At 41.6% G+C, this 18,123-nt stretch overlaps 1 long non-coding RNA gene across 1 annotated transcript in view; it reads left to right on the top strand.

Moving 5' to 3' along the window:
* Positions 1-13,656: 13,656 nt before the first annotated feature.
* Positions 13,657-18,123, top strand: part of LOC109313559 — a 29,535-nt gene continuing 25,068 nt past the window's right edge. Inside the window, exon 1 of the long non-coding RNA XR_002102084.1 lies at positions 13,657-13,813. This is a non-coding gene — a long non-coding RNA (uncharacterized LOC109313559). The remainder of the gene's footprint in view (positions 13,814-18,123) is intronic.

Below are 18,123 nucleotides of genomic sequence, written 5' to 3'. Positions count from 1 at the left end.
AAGTGCAGGCAAACTTATTTTGGTTCTTTTTCTGCATGGTTATGGATTTATTATAAATTCATTTATAAGTTTTGACTTCCTAAGGACTTATGATGATGTAAGTCATAGAAGAACAAACAGGAAACTGCCACAAGACAAGTTCCGTCTACCAAAAAAGAAGTCAGTACAAAATGAGAAAATTACATGAACATAATATGGCTATTGCTTGTCTCTGAAAGAGAGGAATCTAAACAAGACCAAATCTCCTCTGCATTGTGTTCTGGTTGTTATTCAGTCTCAGTCAGTCTCAATCTTCATCAAAAATGCATTTTTGAAGAGTGCATTAAGGAAATGCAGCCTCAGTGCATCCCTTTGTAAAGAAGCTCTCCTTCATGTTCAGTCAGTTCAATGCTGTATTATGATCAGAGAGAAGCAGGCAGAATAAAGACATAAGAAAGAATAAAAAAATGGAAAACATCTAATAGAAGCATGGGCACCTTTATGTAGTGGAAGTGGTCTTACATATGATAAACCAAAACATCAGTTTAGTAATCGCTGAAGGGATGGATTGAGCATACAGAGCATGGGTGGAAAATACCGTGTCTTTACAGGAAAGTAATGAGAATGCCTGTGATTACGTTGCTTTCCCTGGCTAAATTCTGCATCATGGAGTGGCAGCAGAAGTGCATTACTACTACAGAGACTGTCCCAATGCAAAGGGAGAAAACAATTATCTATCCTCAGCCTTTCCAAGCTGCTGAGAGCACCTCTGTGAAGGGTGATTTTTGAAGAGCCTCTGCTTTAAGACTTCGTCTACATTTGGAAAACAAGCACCTACAATGCATTGGTACATCTTGGTCAGTGGTAGTGATGAGAGAGTTTGGAGGGAAGATGATGAAATGTTGGTTACAGCAGGGACACCCCTTTCTCCACTGCAGCTTCTCTTGCTACCACAGTTGAATCATTGCTGCTGACTAGCTAAATACCAGGCCTACAGGATGTTTAGATGAGATGCTCCTGTCAAATGAACATTATGCTCCCAAAAGCACTGTGGAAGTTTGCCTCTGGCCACTCTTCGATTGGAACACGTGGTTTCCTCACCCCATGCAAATAACGATCAGTTTAGCATTGACTTTTAAATCAGCTTGAGAGAAACGCCTGAAGCCATGGAGTGCAAGACCTATAATCTTTTCATGTCAAACCTATTGTCTCCTCCTCATCACAGTAAGTCATATAATGGCATCATAATACATTTATATAAATCCAAATAGGATGCTATTGTTTATATTTTGTAGCTTCTAAGATACTATTTATGTTTCCTTTGATCTAAACAATTAATATAAATGTGAAATATCTTGTATGCTTCTGTGTGTCCTCCTTGTTAAATAATGTATTCCTCTTATCACATTGTACTAAAGATACTGTTGCTGGTACATAGCACATAAGCGACTATGCCACCTGAACTGGTTTGGGAAGGAACCGCCTACATAATCACTGGTAACATCTTCAGACTTGGCCAGGGACATCCATGAAAACTGATGTCAAACTCCAGTCATTGTTATAGCAATTAAATCTGGAGTAACTCCTCTGAATGGTGTTGTGACTCATTGCAAACACCCTTTAAGGATCCATAAAAGGCAGCTAGTCCTGTTTGGCAATGAGGTGCAGATGGGGGGAATTAGACTTGCGTGGATTACTAGCTGGGGCATTTAAAAGAGCCCCATCAGAGAGAGAGAGACTCTGAAGGATGGTGTTGCTGCTGGGAAAAGACAGAGAACCTTTTATGGTGTGAACTCACTCACATGCAGCACAGGAGTCTAATGGCTATCTGATGTTTAGAACTGAGTTCATCAAACAATTCAATATGTGGCCTATTTTGCACATTTCACACATCTCACATTGTACTAGCATGGGAATAATTCATTACTAGCTTTACTTTGCTAACCCAGATGGATTATTGATTTTTTATTTTGATATTGTATTTTCAAAATGTGGACAAATTGACCTGTTCCTGGGAACAACTTCCCCAGACATTCCAGCATGAAGTGAATCTTGCCTGTGAACATATTCAAATTGGCATGCCACATATATTATTATTATGTTAATATTAAATCCTGCTGTAGATCCTTTGAAACACTCCTTGCTTCTCTAAACTATACGTCGTATCATGTCAGTGGCCCAGTTCTGGCATATCAGGATGAGGTTGAATGGATTTGATGTATAATTAACTGCTCTTCCAGCTGGCAGGGAATGCTTTGCTTTCTAGATTCTTGTTGCAGAAGAATTAAAGGATGCATGTGACTTATTGTAGGAAGCACAGGCAAACCATTACATAGTGTTGGCTAGCAAATCTGTTATGTAAACTGGATTTGTAAAGAGCTAAAACTTTCTCAATAATTGGTAGCAGGACTATGATTTTTGAAAGTAGGTTTAGTTCTGGTGTCAATGGTATCTGGGGAGGAATCTGTGTAAAGGAATGTGTGATCATGTAAATTATGCTATCATACCCTACCTGTCAAGGGAGGTAGAGTTATGGTGACCTAGGCCTTAATCCTGGCATGTTCTGACTTTTCAGTGTTGATTGTGAGACCTTAATTTTCCTTACACCCAAAGGTTGTAAATATATCTGCATAATGCAAGTGTATCTACATCTTGTTTTTAAAAATAATTTCTTTAATGCTTAGAAATGTAAAGTCACTTCTTTCAATTAAAGGTAGTTATGGCCTACTACAAAATGATCATCTGAGCCAATGCCTACCAGCAACTCTTCACTGTGCTGAGAAATGCTGTTTGCAGTACAGGATGTTTTTTGGCTGGAATGGAGTATATGTACTGTTCGATACCATACACATTAGTGCCAGCTTACAGATTTCCTTCACAGACGTTCTTGTTTCAGTAACAAGAGACCAAGGGTGGCATAGGAAAGAAGAATAAGCTTTGATCAAGAGCAAAGCTGAGTTTGTCTTGAGCTGAGTGGGAACAGACTGCTGTTATTTTCAAGGTGCATTTTTTTATCCTAAACTCATCTCTGTGGATAATAGATATAGTGCTGCATCAGCTGTAACAGGTCTGACTGAAGCAGAACCTATATATTTTCTGTTAATATCGTGGCTGTCCATTATGTTTCAGAGTGCTTGTTGTGGTCTAAAGGCAAGTTGTAATGGATCAGGTGAGGCTGTATTTACCTACAGAACAATAAGGGAAAAGAAGTTTGTTGCAATTTCTTACATGAAATGTGAACTTTATATAGAAGAACCACATATAGAGGAATGCCTGCTACACAAGCCAAAGATGTCAGTTAATGCATCAGTACAGCCACCCCCAGGAATTTAGGAATGAAGCCCATTACTCTTAGACCCACCCAGTTCCAATCCCCTTTAATTGCTCATATCAAACAATAATACATTCAGGGGTAACTTTGTGTTATGCATTTCTTAAGAACAGCAGTAGCAATAACAAATGTAAATATTCACTAAATGTGACCTAGGAAATGCTGGAAGTGATGATAATTCTCTCAGTTTGACAACAAGGGATTTTTTACCCTGGTTCTTTGAATACAGGGGAACCACGCTTTAGAGTATCATGTGGCACAAATCCAGATGTTCTCATTGTCCCGCTCAGGGGATTTCTCTTACATTAAGAACATCTGGCTGGTGTACAACCATTTATGGTGCAGTGACCTGGTGATGGAAACCCCACTCAGTCAGCTATTGAAGCTGTGCAAACCAGATATCTGAAATATGTAGCCTCTAAGTAATTAGATCATTTGGAGGATATGCTGATTCAGACCAACCCTTGGACAAACTGTCAGTGAAATTCCTGTTAATTCCAGGTTATGATCTAAAGCAACTATGACAGGTTGGGGGAAGAGAAGCCATGCAAATATTGATGACAGCCACACAAAGCCAATCTCCCTGGGCTGCACGGGTTCCCACTATCCATGGGGATACTTTTGTCACAGCCTCTGTGTTGCAGAAAGAAGGCCTGGGGGGTGGCAGTAATAATGTTTAGCCTGACCTACTAACAGTACTAGCTCATGGATCTATACTATGGCTCCTTCTTAAAGATAAGAGATCTTGTGCAATTCTTTCACAATCAGGTAACTTCAAAAGTATCTGAAACTAGCAACTTTACCATCTGCAGTTCAATAGTGTCTTTATCTGAAAGATTTGCTTATGCTTCTGGATTTAAATTAGCATCTTTTTCTCCTTTCTTGGTGGCATTTAATGTCTGAGGAGAAAAATTTCCTTCTGACAGACCCTGAAAGTACTTACTTAGAATAAAACTGGAATGAAAAGTGATAGATGTAAGCTTCTATCAATTTCTACAGGTTTAATAAGAGGTCTGAGAACGTGAGCATGACAGACAGTAAAGAAAATATTTAAGAGGATAAGAGTAGAATCTAATTACTCTAAACAGAAAGATATTAGGTGTACGACTTATGTTGGGCTAAAGAAGTTTTAAGGGGGATTTGTTAAGCAGGCTGACTCCAATACACCTCTCTTCACTAATTTCCATCATTACAGCATCAAGCTAGGGCCAAATCCTACAAGAACTGCACATGGAACAGCAGGTATCATGGGCCTGGTGGGCTAGGAGTGATAGATCCTACTGACCGTGTTCAAACAAAGTCATAACTGAGATACGAGACTGACAGTACTGGGGAGATTACATAGGGAAGCCCCAGCTTCCTGAACAGTAAGGGTGTTTTTGGTTTGAGGACTGACAAAAGAGGAACTAAAATCCTCTTGCTCCTGTAAAATGACATTATTTGTAGCCAGCATCATGACTCTTCCCCATCCATCTTTGCTTTTATACAAAAGATGAATCTAATTAGCATGTTTTGCTCCCATTGAAGTGAATTTCCATTTTACCATAGGTTTAACTAGGAGAAAGATGAGGATCAAATTGGATCAAGGTGGTTCATATTCTCCCCTCAGTTATAACTATGCAGCTACATTAAATGCCCACTGAGTAGACACAACAGAGGGCCATGCTAATTCCAGTGGTTGGACACAAGGAATTAATTCTGTACTTGTAATAGGAACAAAAAATGTTTTAAATTAAGTCAATGGACAGTCAAGATCTTAAGAATGAAGCAAGAGGCTTTTGTATCTCTAATTTGCTCAAAAATCTGTGTGCAGGACATAACTAAATAGGCTGATGCTTATGATCCTGGAGAAATTCTAAAATTCAAATACATGCCAGGAGGTCGGTCATGTACAATTGTATGCTCAACTGCTGACCCACTACTGAAGGCTGAATCTGAAAAAGAGAAACAGAAAAATATTCCACTCGTGTAATAGGAAACTATGTATCTAGTGCTGGCATATAGAAATTCCACATCAGCACATCAAATGTCAGCTGGTTTAATAAAGAAGGTGAACATAAGTTTGGGATTTTACACAAGCTTTTTGATATGGTTTCCTGAGTAGTTTCCTCTTTCAGTATAAATAAAAGTGCATGTGAATGGACAGTATTGTGACTTCAAATTCATACTTGTAGGAAGAGCAGTTATGTTGCATTTATGTATCAAAAGACTTTAGTGTATGCAGGAAGATCATTTTACAATATTATTAGGGCAGGAACATAAAAGAATTAGGAGAATACTTGCATTTTCTTGAATTTCACATCTTTCTGCAAAAATTGAGCCGTTTCCTTGCCTTGATTTGTATTTATTTAATTTTTACTCTGCACATTTATCACATTCTTCAAACTTGAGTTGTTTTGGTAAGCTCTGACAAGATGAGTTTCATTGCATTTTTTCAGTGATTAAATAAGTGTGCAAGCATTTCCAGCACCAGGCAACATCTAATATTATCTTCCATGAATGTTTGTTTGTCTTAGCAAATTGGACTGTTCACCTTATGTATTGTTCAAAGAGATGCAAACATGGCAAGAGCAAATTCATTCCAATTTCAAATGACCAGTCACAAAATGCTTATTGAAACTAATTATTCATTGGGCTTGTTGAATGAGGACATGGGTTAGGATGAAGAATTGAATGCAGAGTTGCCCAGTATTCAGAAAACCATGTCCAGCCACAGTTAGAGACTCTGACAACAGCAAATTGCAAGTGGGATTAATTTTAAATCAAAATAATTGTATTAATCTGAAGAACTGAAGGCTGAATTGCACTGTACATGTTTTCCAGCAAGGTTCTGATACTAATACAAACAATAACTTAATGTTGATTCAATTGGCTAGGAATTTTGCTGTGTAAAAAAATTTGATAGGGAAAAAAAGTAAATTTAAAAAAAATCTAATTTCAGATCTGCCAACTTTTCCAAACACCCCTCAGAAGCTTTAACAGTAGCAGGGCTAATAATTCTAGTAGAACCAGATGCATCAAATCCCAGGGAAAAAGTTACAGTGGAAAAAGGAAAATAGGTCAGTAATAGCTGATATATATATTTATTTTAGACTTTTCTATTGCATCCATCATCAGATGTACATAGGCAGTTATCCCATAACATGTCTGTTGTCTGCTTCTGGTGTTAGTCTTTTGTATGCAAACACCAAGGTGCCTTAGTATTGGTATGTATATAAAATGTCTCTCCTCCTTGATCACTAAGGTTTTGAAGGCTATGGGAATGTAGAATATTTGTAAAACTGCACTATAAAAGGTGCTTGGTGGTAGCGGTGATGTTTAGAGCTAAGTAAATATGGGAAATTAAGAAACCAAGAGATCAAGATTATATCTTACTCCGCTAATAAAGTCATCGCTTTTTTTAGGCCCACTATGAATACTAGACCTCTCATAGGAATGCTATATATATGTAACCCCCTGATGTCAGCAGAAGCAGGCCCTTACTTAAAATACTTTACAGAACTAAATCCAGTGGATTAGCTTTATGGGAATGGTGAATTTATCCCCTGCTCCTTCAGGTAAGAGAAACATCTTAATTATAGCTTTTGGCTTTCTTGGAAGTTCTCTGTGCTAAGAAATTTCCAACAGGTCTAAGGCAGAAATATTGCCTTGTATGGGTAACTTCTATGGATCTGGCTCCTTGACTTTGCTCTAGCAGAAGTATCATATATGCTTTAAATGGAATATTCCATAGGGGAAGATACTTCAACTTGAAAGTGAAAACATTTAAATTTGCCTGTAGCGGACCTGACATTCTCTATTAAGTTTAACTGAAGTTACACACGATTGTGGGGAAATGGTCTGTGAGATTTCTGGTCAACAATTTACGTAGTAAATAGAATATTTCCACAGTCCATTAAACAACAAAGGGAGAATAGTGCCCTATTAACTCTAAGTATAAAACTGCTACTGTTCAGCAATCTAAGTTTTGAGATCCCTGAACTCTCTTATCTTGGAAGGCCTGCTGTTTGTTCTGTTTCTGGGCAAGATAGTTTCTTTTCTTAGCTGAGATGAATGGTGCATTGTGTAGTTGGTGTGGGATGTCTAATCCTCACTTGTCTTTTGTGAATGAAACAGTGTTTTTTCCCTCTGTTCACACCAGTGAGCTCTCAGCTTCTTGGCCAGTGTGGTAACTCAGGCTGAACGTAGGTCTGTCTCTCTCTCACTCCATCCCTCCTTCCCCATTATTTTCTATGGGAAAGAAATTGTGCTTCTCATTCAGCAATTGAGGAATGCAGCTCATTAGGATTTTGGCAGCATCTCCTAACAAGCTCCACTTGCTTGTCTTAGCTGTGATCCCATGCACAACTCACTCAGCAGGAGGTTTGATCTTTAAAATGCAGAGGACAAGCAGTACAGAATAGATTTGGTGATTGTCTTCTTACAGTTTAAATGCTTTATTGGATATAGGGGGAGAGGCTTAAAAGGCATGTTGTTAAACCTTTTTGCTTACTTCAAATGATAGAAATATTTTTGAAAGTTTCCTAGTTCTTTTAGGTGTCCTACTTCATAGCTTTGTCCTTTTCCTTCATGCTTTCCTTCTGCCAAAGTATCTAATGGCTGTTGGAGGAGGTACATGCAGTGAATGTGATGAGAAACTTAATGAATAGCAAAGCCATTAACAAGGATAACAACTTACATCACGTATACATTGCTCTTCAGTCCCACAGGGCCTTGAGGCAGTCTACAGACAGCATAAAGCAGGATACCCCTCTGTGCAACCGGGGTGGGAATTGGCAAATGTTTAATAGTGCACAGCAACACTGCTTAACACTTTAGAGACATGACTTACTGGCTTCTCAATGTGTGATCATATCAGATAATTTTGGTTTGTATACATAAAATATTGTTGATCTTTTTGTGAATAAGCCTCATTTAATGTTACACTATCAGATCATTTTTCACATCTCTGGCTGGTGTCAGGCATACTTTATTCTGCCTGTTTCCATTAGCGGGCTTTCGCATGCCTCACACACCATGTTTTTTTTGGATCCTTGTGTTGATCTCACTGCTTTGTTTTTCTTGGTGTCATGTTTTTAACAGTAAAACAGACTCACACAAAAGCTGAACCCTCTGAATGTCAGGCTTACAATAACATCAGTGTGTTTAACTCTGGAAAATGCTTAGGCTCTGGATTGGTGGTGAATGCTATCAGGCATGCTGCAGTGCCTTCCATTTGGTGTCATGGCCCATGTAAGACTTTCTGCAACTAAGACTATTTACATGAATGCACTTCAGTCTAAGGGCCATGCTACATAGGGCACTTAATATGTGTTAAATACATTTAAAAAGCAAGCATCAACACATCAAGTGTGCTTATCCCATAGCAAACGTATGATTTTTCATGCAAGGAGTATATCTCCAGATTGTATGAAGTAATGCATATTCAGCTACCATTGGTGGACTCCACAGAGAAAATACAAGCAATTTGTGGTCCTTAAGCATCCTAAGATGCACAGCTCCCAACCCGTCATCCCATTTTAAGGACCAATCTATCCACCTGCTCAAACTCTACAGGTTAGGGAGTGGTAGCAATCCCAAGTCAACACTGTGACCTGCCCTGGGGTGTGTGACTCTGGACTCTGGCCCACATGGAATCACCCTGAATATCCACTGGCTCCTGGCTTGGAGTGGGGTGACCTGCTCTGGGGGTGGTACATGGCTTGAAGGTGACTTGGAGCTCACTGTGGGTATGGTACATGCTAGGAAAGTGCCTAGGTATGGCACTTCTGGGATTTGGGATAGGCGATATGGTGATCTACACAATGCAGAAGACATGCGAGAACTCAGTGAGATGGTCGGCTAGTTGGCGCTTTCATTTGCCCTTGGCTGTTTTTGGCCACTGTTGAAAATATGGGAAAAGGCATTCCAGCACTGTATGGTGGGAGGCCCCCTAGTCGGAGTGGTGGAGCATAAGCTATATGTATGTAGGGCTCATAGTAAACGGTACTATGCTACTGCTCAACACATGTTCCAATGTTCCAGAGACTCAACACATACTAAGTATCCCATGCAACAAGGCCATAGGTTACATAATGGATGGTGGCACAAGACAGTAATGACAAAGGTATGAAATTGCCTCCTAAGTTCAGTGCAGAAGTGCCTCCTGGTCTGACATCCACTCTGGTTACTCAAGGCTTCATAGGATCCAGGTTGCTTCCACTCTGTACTGCTCACTTCATGTCTACTAGCATGAAAAGGAAGCAAAAGGAGGAAAAAGGACTGGAGCCACTTCAGGCTTCATTTGGCACCTCACTGTACTTGTCAGCTTTCATTGTAGCTTTGACAACGTCTATGTACGGTTTCAGTTATAGAGCTAGATTCTGTCTTTGTAAGCAGCTTACACTGACTTCATCTGGGAGCCCTCTGTATGTATGAAAAAGTAGCATCTGGCCTTCTGTCTCCATGGACCAGATATTCCAGCAGAAGCATTTTACAAGGCTACGACATTTTTAGGCTCACGCAACAAACCACTCTGCAGACAAATTCGCAACATGCATTTCATCTTTTCTGGATTCCAGATCTACTTTACCGTACTCCGGGGGGTGGGCTGGGAGTGACAGATACTGTCAATAAAAGAATGGGAACGTGGGAACAGTGTGAAAGAATTTAAGGCCAAGCTCTGCTCTCTGATGTGGGTGGAAGTCTGAAGCAATCCCATTGGCGTTAGTGGAGCTTGACTTAATCTGCTGCAACATAGCAAAGTTTGGCCCTTTGTTCCCACATCTGTATTCAAGTGTGGGGTAGAACACCCTGAAACTAGGGCTGCTAAAATAACAGAATGAAACTATTCACAGGAAACCCCCCCCTGACTTTATTATGCTATTGCTGCTGGAAGGACTTGTTAATTGGAGGGATTTATTAATACTCTTAACCCACTGCTACTCTCTTTGGGGTTCAGAATGCACAGCTATGAAAGATTGTGGAAGAAAAGGAAGAGAAAATCATGTTAAATCCCCCAGATAAATGGCAAGTTATAGACTGAAAGCAGCTCCCATGATAAAACAGTGAAACTCAGTAAGGGACAAATGGAGAAGGAAAGCTACAGAAAATAAAAATAGAATGAGAGCGCAGGGAATCTGCAGGAGAGAGAGCTGGATGATTTAAACCATGAGATTTCAGCCTGGCTCAGTAGCAACTGCAGCTAAAATTAGATGAGTAGAAGTGTTTGCAAAGTTGTCATGTGCATGTGCAGCAAGGGCTTTGCTCCTTCAGAATAAAGAACCTGTGTCTCTGCTGTTTGGAGGAGTGTAAAGCATTAGACCTCTGTGTCATAAACAGTGTAGTCTAGTAGACCTGAACCCTCTCCCCAGACACTGGGGAAGTCTTTTATTTAGTCTAAATTCCAATTAAAACATCATTAGTTGGGCGTGTCTTTCCAACTGCTATTTCCAGTTGTTATTATCATCACCCTACTCTAATTGATATTTTTCTCTACCCCAGATTATGGTCATAGGTCCAATTTCTATAGTAAATGGAGATATTGTGTATGTACAAACAAAGTAGTGCAGCCAGACCAGATACTGAGAAGCTACTATTATTTGTCATAAAAACAGATATGGAAAGAATCTCCCATTTTATTTTATGGAAGATATAGCACACAGCTGTTCAAGTAGTCAAGTATTTAGAGCAGTGGAGACCACGCAGAAGCTTGTTTTAGTTTTAGTCCGGCTTATTCTGGTTTAATTTAAACAAAGCAGTGACTAAAGGGCTTGTTACACATTACATAGTGAGCCGCTCAAATGTTGATGGATGTTAGTGCTAACTTAGGTTTGGAGAAGTCGCATGTTCAGGCCAGCTGGGACTTGGAGGACCTCCCACCCCCACCTTCTTGGCCCCCCCAGTTTCCTCCATCCCTGAGGTTCCATCCTGCCCCCCCTTACTTGTGGCTGCCCGGGCTGTCTGTTCTGGGCAAGCAGGCAGGGAAGTGTTCACCTGCCTGCCTGACCCCCTGCCCCAGCTGCTGGGTTGCTGCTTTTCTCTAAGCTGAGCTGGGCCTAGAGAGCAGCAGTGGCAGCAGCTGGGTGGGCAGGTTAACCCTTCCCTGCCTGCTCCTCTGCACAGGCAGCCACAAGCAAGGAGCAGGGAGGGGGGCAGGGAGGCAGTAAGTGGGGAGCTGTGGTGCTGGGGAGGGTGGGGGGTAGTGGGTGCAATCTGGGCTAGTCAGGGAAGGGTGGGGTGGGCTGTTTATACTAATGTGTAGCCTAAAGTGGCTACACTTCAGTGTAATGTGAGCCGGGTAACACAGATCAGAGATAAACCTATGCTGGAGTTTACCCAACTCAAGGAGGTAGGTGCCTGTTTTGCAGGGATGTCACAGGTCTGGGCACCATTTTCACAGGCTGATTGTGGTGGGGGCCTCAGCAGTTCTGCCGCTCCCCTCAGATTGGCAGATGGCCCAAAACTGCAGCTTAGTTACCCTGATTAAGCCAAGGGAAGCCATCAATCCATACACTATTAAGTGTGCATTAATGGCTTCTGCAGGCTTATCAGGGTAAATGAGCCACCATTTTGAGCCATCCCCAATCTAACCAGTCAGTTAAACTGTGCATATATGCCTTGGGGTGGACTGTGTGGAAGGGATTGGGGGAAGTGCAGCCTCACCCCTTCCCCACCATCTGCCCTGGGGTGCATGTGCACCTGCTACAAGCAATGAGTGGGGGTCCGCAGACCTGAGTGCAGCTGCTTGCAGCCTCCCCAGTGCCTGCTGCAAGCAACCCTTGCCTCTCCACCATGCTCCAAAACCATAGGGCTTCCTCCCCTTTTCTCTGCTTGCTGGGGAGTTGTTGTTTTTTCCCCCAGCAAGCCCACCACAATTGTGGCACCTGGTGTTTTCTTGAAAAACACCTGATTTCAGTTTTCCATGAAAAACCTAAAGTCATGATTTTGCTAGGTTCCTAGGCATAACTTTAAGCTGCCTAAAGACTGCTTAAAACTAGTTTCAGGTATTAATATTCGGACAATTCAGGGCTTAAGAACTTCAGGAGCTGCCTAAAATTAACGTGTAACAAGACCCTAAATCCTTACTAAAATGACTTTTAAAAGTTAAATTTATGAAGCTTTGCAAGTGTTACTTTGAAAGTATGTTCTTAAGATGAATAATGGCAATAAGCTGCTCTGAAACTGAAATGACAATGTTTATGTAGGCACTGGATTAGTTGATTTCATTTAACTGAAGTTAAATCTGTACAACTTTCTCATATCAGTGGAGTCTCAGGTACTGGTGCGTCTTCTTGGCAGCCTATTCCTCTCCAGCATTGTCACTGTCACTTGTTTTCAAATCCCATCTTTTTTCAACAAGAAGAAAAGTGCCAGGTAAGTGCCAAGTAACTGCACCAAGTGTGTGCTAAGGCATGAATGTTACCTTAGTGGTAACAAAATTGGCAATATGATTTTAGTGGGCGGATAGATAAGAAGATATCTGTCTCTCCTCTTGTTTCCTAACTGGCATACGCAATTCTGTTTGCTCCAGAAAGCTTCTCAAGAGCACCCTCGGTAGGATTCTGTGCTCTGTGTAAGGTGCTCAGCCAATTCCTTATCCATGCGCTACTTCTAGATCTGGCCTGGCAGTTTCTAGGGCAGCACATGATGCAGCTTTGGCTTACCTCTAAAATGGTCAGGTTCTAACATTTTGGCACCCCATGCTTTACAAGCAGGAATACTTTTTAATTGAGAATCTGGTCAAACCTAAATGGAATTTCACAAGACAAGAAAAGCACCACTTTAGTTCATGTGCTTTTTTCCCTATTGAGTTTGAAAGGCCTGCTGCTGAAAAGGGATATTACAGCCTTTCTGAAGAGGCCCTCAATAATTTACAACGAAAATGCCGAGCAACTGAAATACAGCATTGTAGAGATTGCTAGTCATTCCAGTCTGCATTCTACAAACAGTCCCCACTCCTTATAATATGGACTGGCACAAGAACTGGAATAGGAAAGGGCCAGGGTTAAGAGCTTCATGCATAATTCATACTCAACTGGTGCAAAACCCTGACAGGTTATCCCCAGTAGGGTTTCTTCCAAAACCTTCATTGATGCCATTAAATCAGGAACTTAGTGGGGTAGAGAGCTCTGTCTGGAAGAATTTCCTATGTCTGAATGGCTACACAGACCAGTTAGTCACTAGATCAAAATACCGTGTATAGTGTTGTGAACGATTTCTTTCAGCACTACAGAGATTGCTAGTCATTCTGCATTCCGGCTCAAGATCTGCATTTGCCAGTTATGGACTTGAATGTAATTAAAAGTGTTTTGGAAATTGCAATATGAAGAAATGCTAGCCAGCAGCTGTAATGGCTGCTTATTTCATGTATGCATGTGTAGCATGTTGAGGCAGTGAGTCAGCTTCTTGCCAGCCTCTCATATTAGTTCTAGTTTGCCCTACACAGCTAGAGATTTTTAACTGCTTTGTCCCATAGGTGCACAAAGTCCAGGCTGAGTAGTCTGAAGGACCAGCAGCGAGTTGGTGAGAAATTATTTTACTGTAATTTCTTCTCGTAAAATTTTACTGGGCACTGAGGAGATTGTAGTATCATAGTTTCAAATAGACTTCAATGACAACTAGAAATGACATACGGGGAATCTTGTACCCCTTAGATATCTCAATTTATATTTTGCTAAATTTGCAGTTTTTATTACTTATTTTTAAGAAAAAGCCTGTACCAGTTAATAAGTAGCCTGAGGGAATTCTTAGGAAATGGGCTGAGTTAGCTGAACCAGCCATGGAAACTTTTGAGGGAATAGCTTTACTGTGTAAGACTTTAAATTGGATTTGAATAAAAAAGAAGAGAGGGAAAAAAACAGGCTCTCACACTCGAAAAAAAACACGACCCAGTGTTTCCAGAATGGTGGCGCTCTCCTTCCAAGTCTCTGCAGTTAGCTAATGTACCACTAACATCTGTTCTCATCAACAATGATTACCAAGTAGCTATTTTTATAAAGCTCCCTGCTTTACGACATAAGACAAAAATGTATGTTATATGCAAATATTGTCCAAGGAGAATGCCTTGTAGATTTGATATCAAGCACAAACTATGGTAAATAGCCTTCATTCATATTAATCTGCCTAAAGACTGTATGATAGTGAATAACTGGAAAGGAAAAATGTTGTAACAAGATAGAATATGAAACGTATTTACAGAAAAGTGGAGCTTAAGTGCTGTACTGGATCACCACACGCCTTTCCTTGGATTGGGTGCAGACAATGCAATTTAAGCCATCTCCTTGAATGGCTAGGGATTTAAGACTCTTGTAGACGGCTGCATAAAAAGAATGTAACAAAGCCAGACTCTCTAGATGAAGGTGTACATTTGACATAGCTTTAACAATAATTCAAGAAATCTTCTGAGTTGAAAAAGAGGGGCCCAATGCAGTGCCCATCAAATTCAGCATGAGTCTCTCCATTGTGTTCACTGGGCACTGGATCATTTCAAAGAGTTGATGCTACATAAAAAGTAGTTAGCTACCTACTGTTAATTTCTCTGGGAGAAAAATGTAATGCTTGCTTTTACTGAAATGGGCACTTGAACTGGATGAATAATATGTGTAAAGACATGCTATTGCTGCTAAATATTTGTGAATACAGGCAGTCCTCAGACTTACGACACAATTGGTTCTTGAAAATCGTGTCCTAAGTCAAAACATCGTAAGTTGGAACAATTTTTTCCATAGGAAGTGTTATAAATGGGGGTTTGGCTCCTTTACAACAGTAAAGGATACAGCAGTTTACAATACAGCTGCGTCCAGCTGGTAAGCCCACTGTGGGGGGAGGGAAGGGGCGTGGGTGGGGAGATCAATGCCCCCCACAGTGAGGGAAGAACTGGGGCAGGGGCTGGGACTGGGGCACCTGTATTGGGGCAGGGCGGATGGTGGAGTGGGTCCCATGGGGGGCTGCAGGCACCTGAAAATTTGCTGTAGCCCCCTCTGCCTGCCCAGAGCACTGCCCAGTGTAGCCCCAGCCCCGCCTGCCCCACCCCGCACAGATATGGGGCTACACAAACCCCCATGCCCTCCTGAACAACCGGCAGGAAGAGCGGTGGGAACAACCAGATGAGCTGCCAGATGAACAGCATGCAACGGTGGAAGTCACTGCCCACGCCATCCCCACACCCTCCCGACAAGCCACAGTTCAGTCCTGTGCTTGCCTGGCCCTGGCTGGGCAGTGCTTGACCCAGCCCCAGTCCCTCCCTCACCACAGGGGCCTTGATCTGCCCCATCCCCCCATGCTCCTTCCCTTCCCCTCCCCTTCCACCACAACAGACTTACCAGCTGGGGGCAGCTGTATCGACCCTTGTGAAGTCAAAACCCATGTCAAAAGAGGGTGTCAATTTATAAATGTTGTAAGTGACGAGTGTTGTAACTCAGTCATAAGTCGAGGATTGCCTTTATATAAACAATGAATTTAAACAACAGCACTTCACCGTACCACATACAAGTGGCAGATCTGGTCACAGATCACAAGCATATCCATACTGTCTTGAAAAACAATAACAGTCTTTTATTGATTGTTTACTGTTAATTTCACCACCTATTTTCTTGTACCATTTGCAAGGCATTCTGCTTGGACAATATTTGGCAAACTGCCTGGGATAGTCACCCACATTAGCATCTGTCCCCTAGAGCATTGTGGGCCAGCCTTTTTGGCAGGTGTCACAAATTAGCCTTGCACTTTCCTTGAATGCCACTCTAATCTCCTTCTCCTGCCAGATCTGCTCTGCTTTCTGCTCCCTGCTTAATTTGTAGGTCTGCTTTCTGCTTCCTGCCCTATCTCCTGCTGCCCTGCCTGTCCCCTCCTGAGCCTGCTGCATCCCACACACACACAGAAGGTGCGACACAGGTTGGCTAACCTTGCCTAGTGTGTGAAATGGTATTTTCAATTTTGCCAAGGTTTCCTATAGTGGGGGCATTGTTATTCCCTAGGGGAGAAGGTTGTATTGCTCTTGGCTAGAAATGAATTCCATCTTACCTAATACTGTAACCTAACACAAACACACTGATTTTATGATTCAGAATTCAGGTGAAAAAGGGCTTTGTTGCTTGGTTTTTATTTTATTTTTAAGAACATGCATTGCAGTTGTAGTTATAAAAACATACATTTGTAATAATCCTTTAGCACTTTATTTCCAAGACACTCTGCACTCTCCGTCTCTGAGCTGATTTCAGTGTGGGTTGACTGGTTCCAGAATCCACTTTGGAGAGTAAAGACCTAGTCAGCCTCCTGCTCCATGGACTGTCTATAACTTGCTCTCTGTGCTTGTATTTTAGAGCTGGCTTTTTAACTATTCATGGTTTTTCTGAATTGGAATGATATGCCATTGGTAAACAATGCATTAAGATGTAGGATAAGAAAAATTATTACTCCTTAAAAAAGAATGAGTAAACAATCTAGTACTCTGGAAAAATGGGGACTGAATTTCCACCCCCTGTACTAGTCTAACTGAATTGAATTCAGAGGGGCCCAACAGGGATTTGGGTTTATTTGTAGTGTGCAAAACTTCCTCTTCCTTTCTGCTGGGCTGCTGGGCTTTCTGCTCTTATAAATGTTTACATTATTTCCATTTGAAATTCATCACTACATATATCTCAATGCAATTATCAGTTGCTCTGCAGGAAAGCAACTGCACAGAAATTAATATTGAACTCCGCTGCAGTCAAAGAGGAGACAGCATCACTGAATTATTTAGAGGTAGGTGATAGTTTTCAGCTAACGTCACTGATGAGAAGGGTAACGTTCCATAGTATTGACGGTTCGTAACGATTTTAGCTGTGTGAAAAGTTACAGCACTGTGTAAGTTCTCCCAACAAACAGCAAACCTTGAAATGCTCAGTGTCACTTTGCTGGAGAAGTGATTAAGGTGTTATCAGAGATACTTACTCATTTTCTGTGTAAAGTTTACTTCATTCTCATCCTGCTCAAAACAGGTGCCCTCAAAAATATAAACCTGCTTCCTGTTAAGACATCTTAATTTTTGTCCTTTTAGACACACTGATGTTAGTAAGAGGAACTGGCTTCATCTTGATGGACTGCTGAAGTGGTTCATGTAAAGGGAATAAGGACGGTATCAGCAGACAAAGCAGGGTATGGTTCTTGGGAGGAACTCTAGCTTAGTCCTTACTCCGGACGTGTCCTTTCTCACTTAACCGTCATGTCCCATGTCCTGTAAGAACCAGAAAAGGTTAAAGTAGAAGTGGACACAAATCAGCCTGCAAAGAGTTGCTGGTGACTTCAGCAGTACAGGAAGCTGATGGAGGTACAAGGAGGCTGTTGACTCCTCAGCAGGGATGGGGTATGTTCTGGTACTCGGTGTAGGGGAGAGATTTCTGTAGAAGTGAACTTATCTGTTTTTATTACTTGTCAATGGTCCTGGGGCCAAATAAAGCACCTAGTTAATTAAGGAATAGAGGGGAGGAAAGAAATGGGACTGCTGATGTGGAGAGCAATAAGGTAACTAGAAAAAAGCTTCCCCAGAGTCAAAGCCCACATGGCAGAGAGAAGCCAGAGATAGTTTCTAGTTTCTAGGGTCGAAAGGGACCTAAGTAGATTATCTAGTCCGACTCCCTGCCATGGCAGGAAAGATTACTGGGGTCAAACAACAGCAAGGTGTTCATCTAACTTCCTCTTAAAGGCCCCCAGGGTAGGAGCCAGCACCACTTCTCTTGGATGTTGGTTCCAGATCCTAGCTGCCCTGACCGTGGAGTAGCGCCTCCTGATATCTAGCCTAAATCTGCCCTCTGCCAGCTTGTGACCGTTATTCCTGGTCACTCCTGGCAGTGCTC

The sequence above is a fragment of the Crocodylus porosus genome, unplaced genomic scaffold (genome assembly GCF_001723895.1).
Source record: "Crocodylus porosus isolate Cpor-Errol unplaced genomic scaffold, CroPor_comp1, whole genome shotgun sequence".
NCBI classification, from domain to species: Eukaryota; Metazoa; Chordata; order Crocodylia; family Crocodylidae; genus Crocodylus; species Crocodylus porosus.
This window is presented reverse-complemented; position numbering and strand designations above follow the sequence as displayed.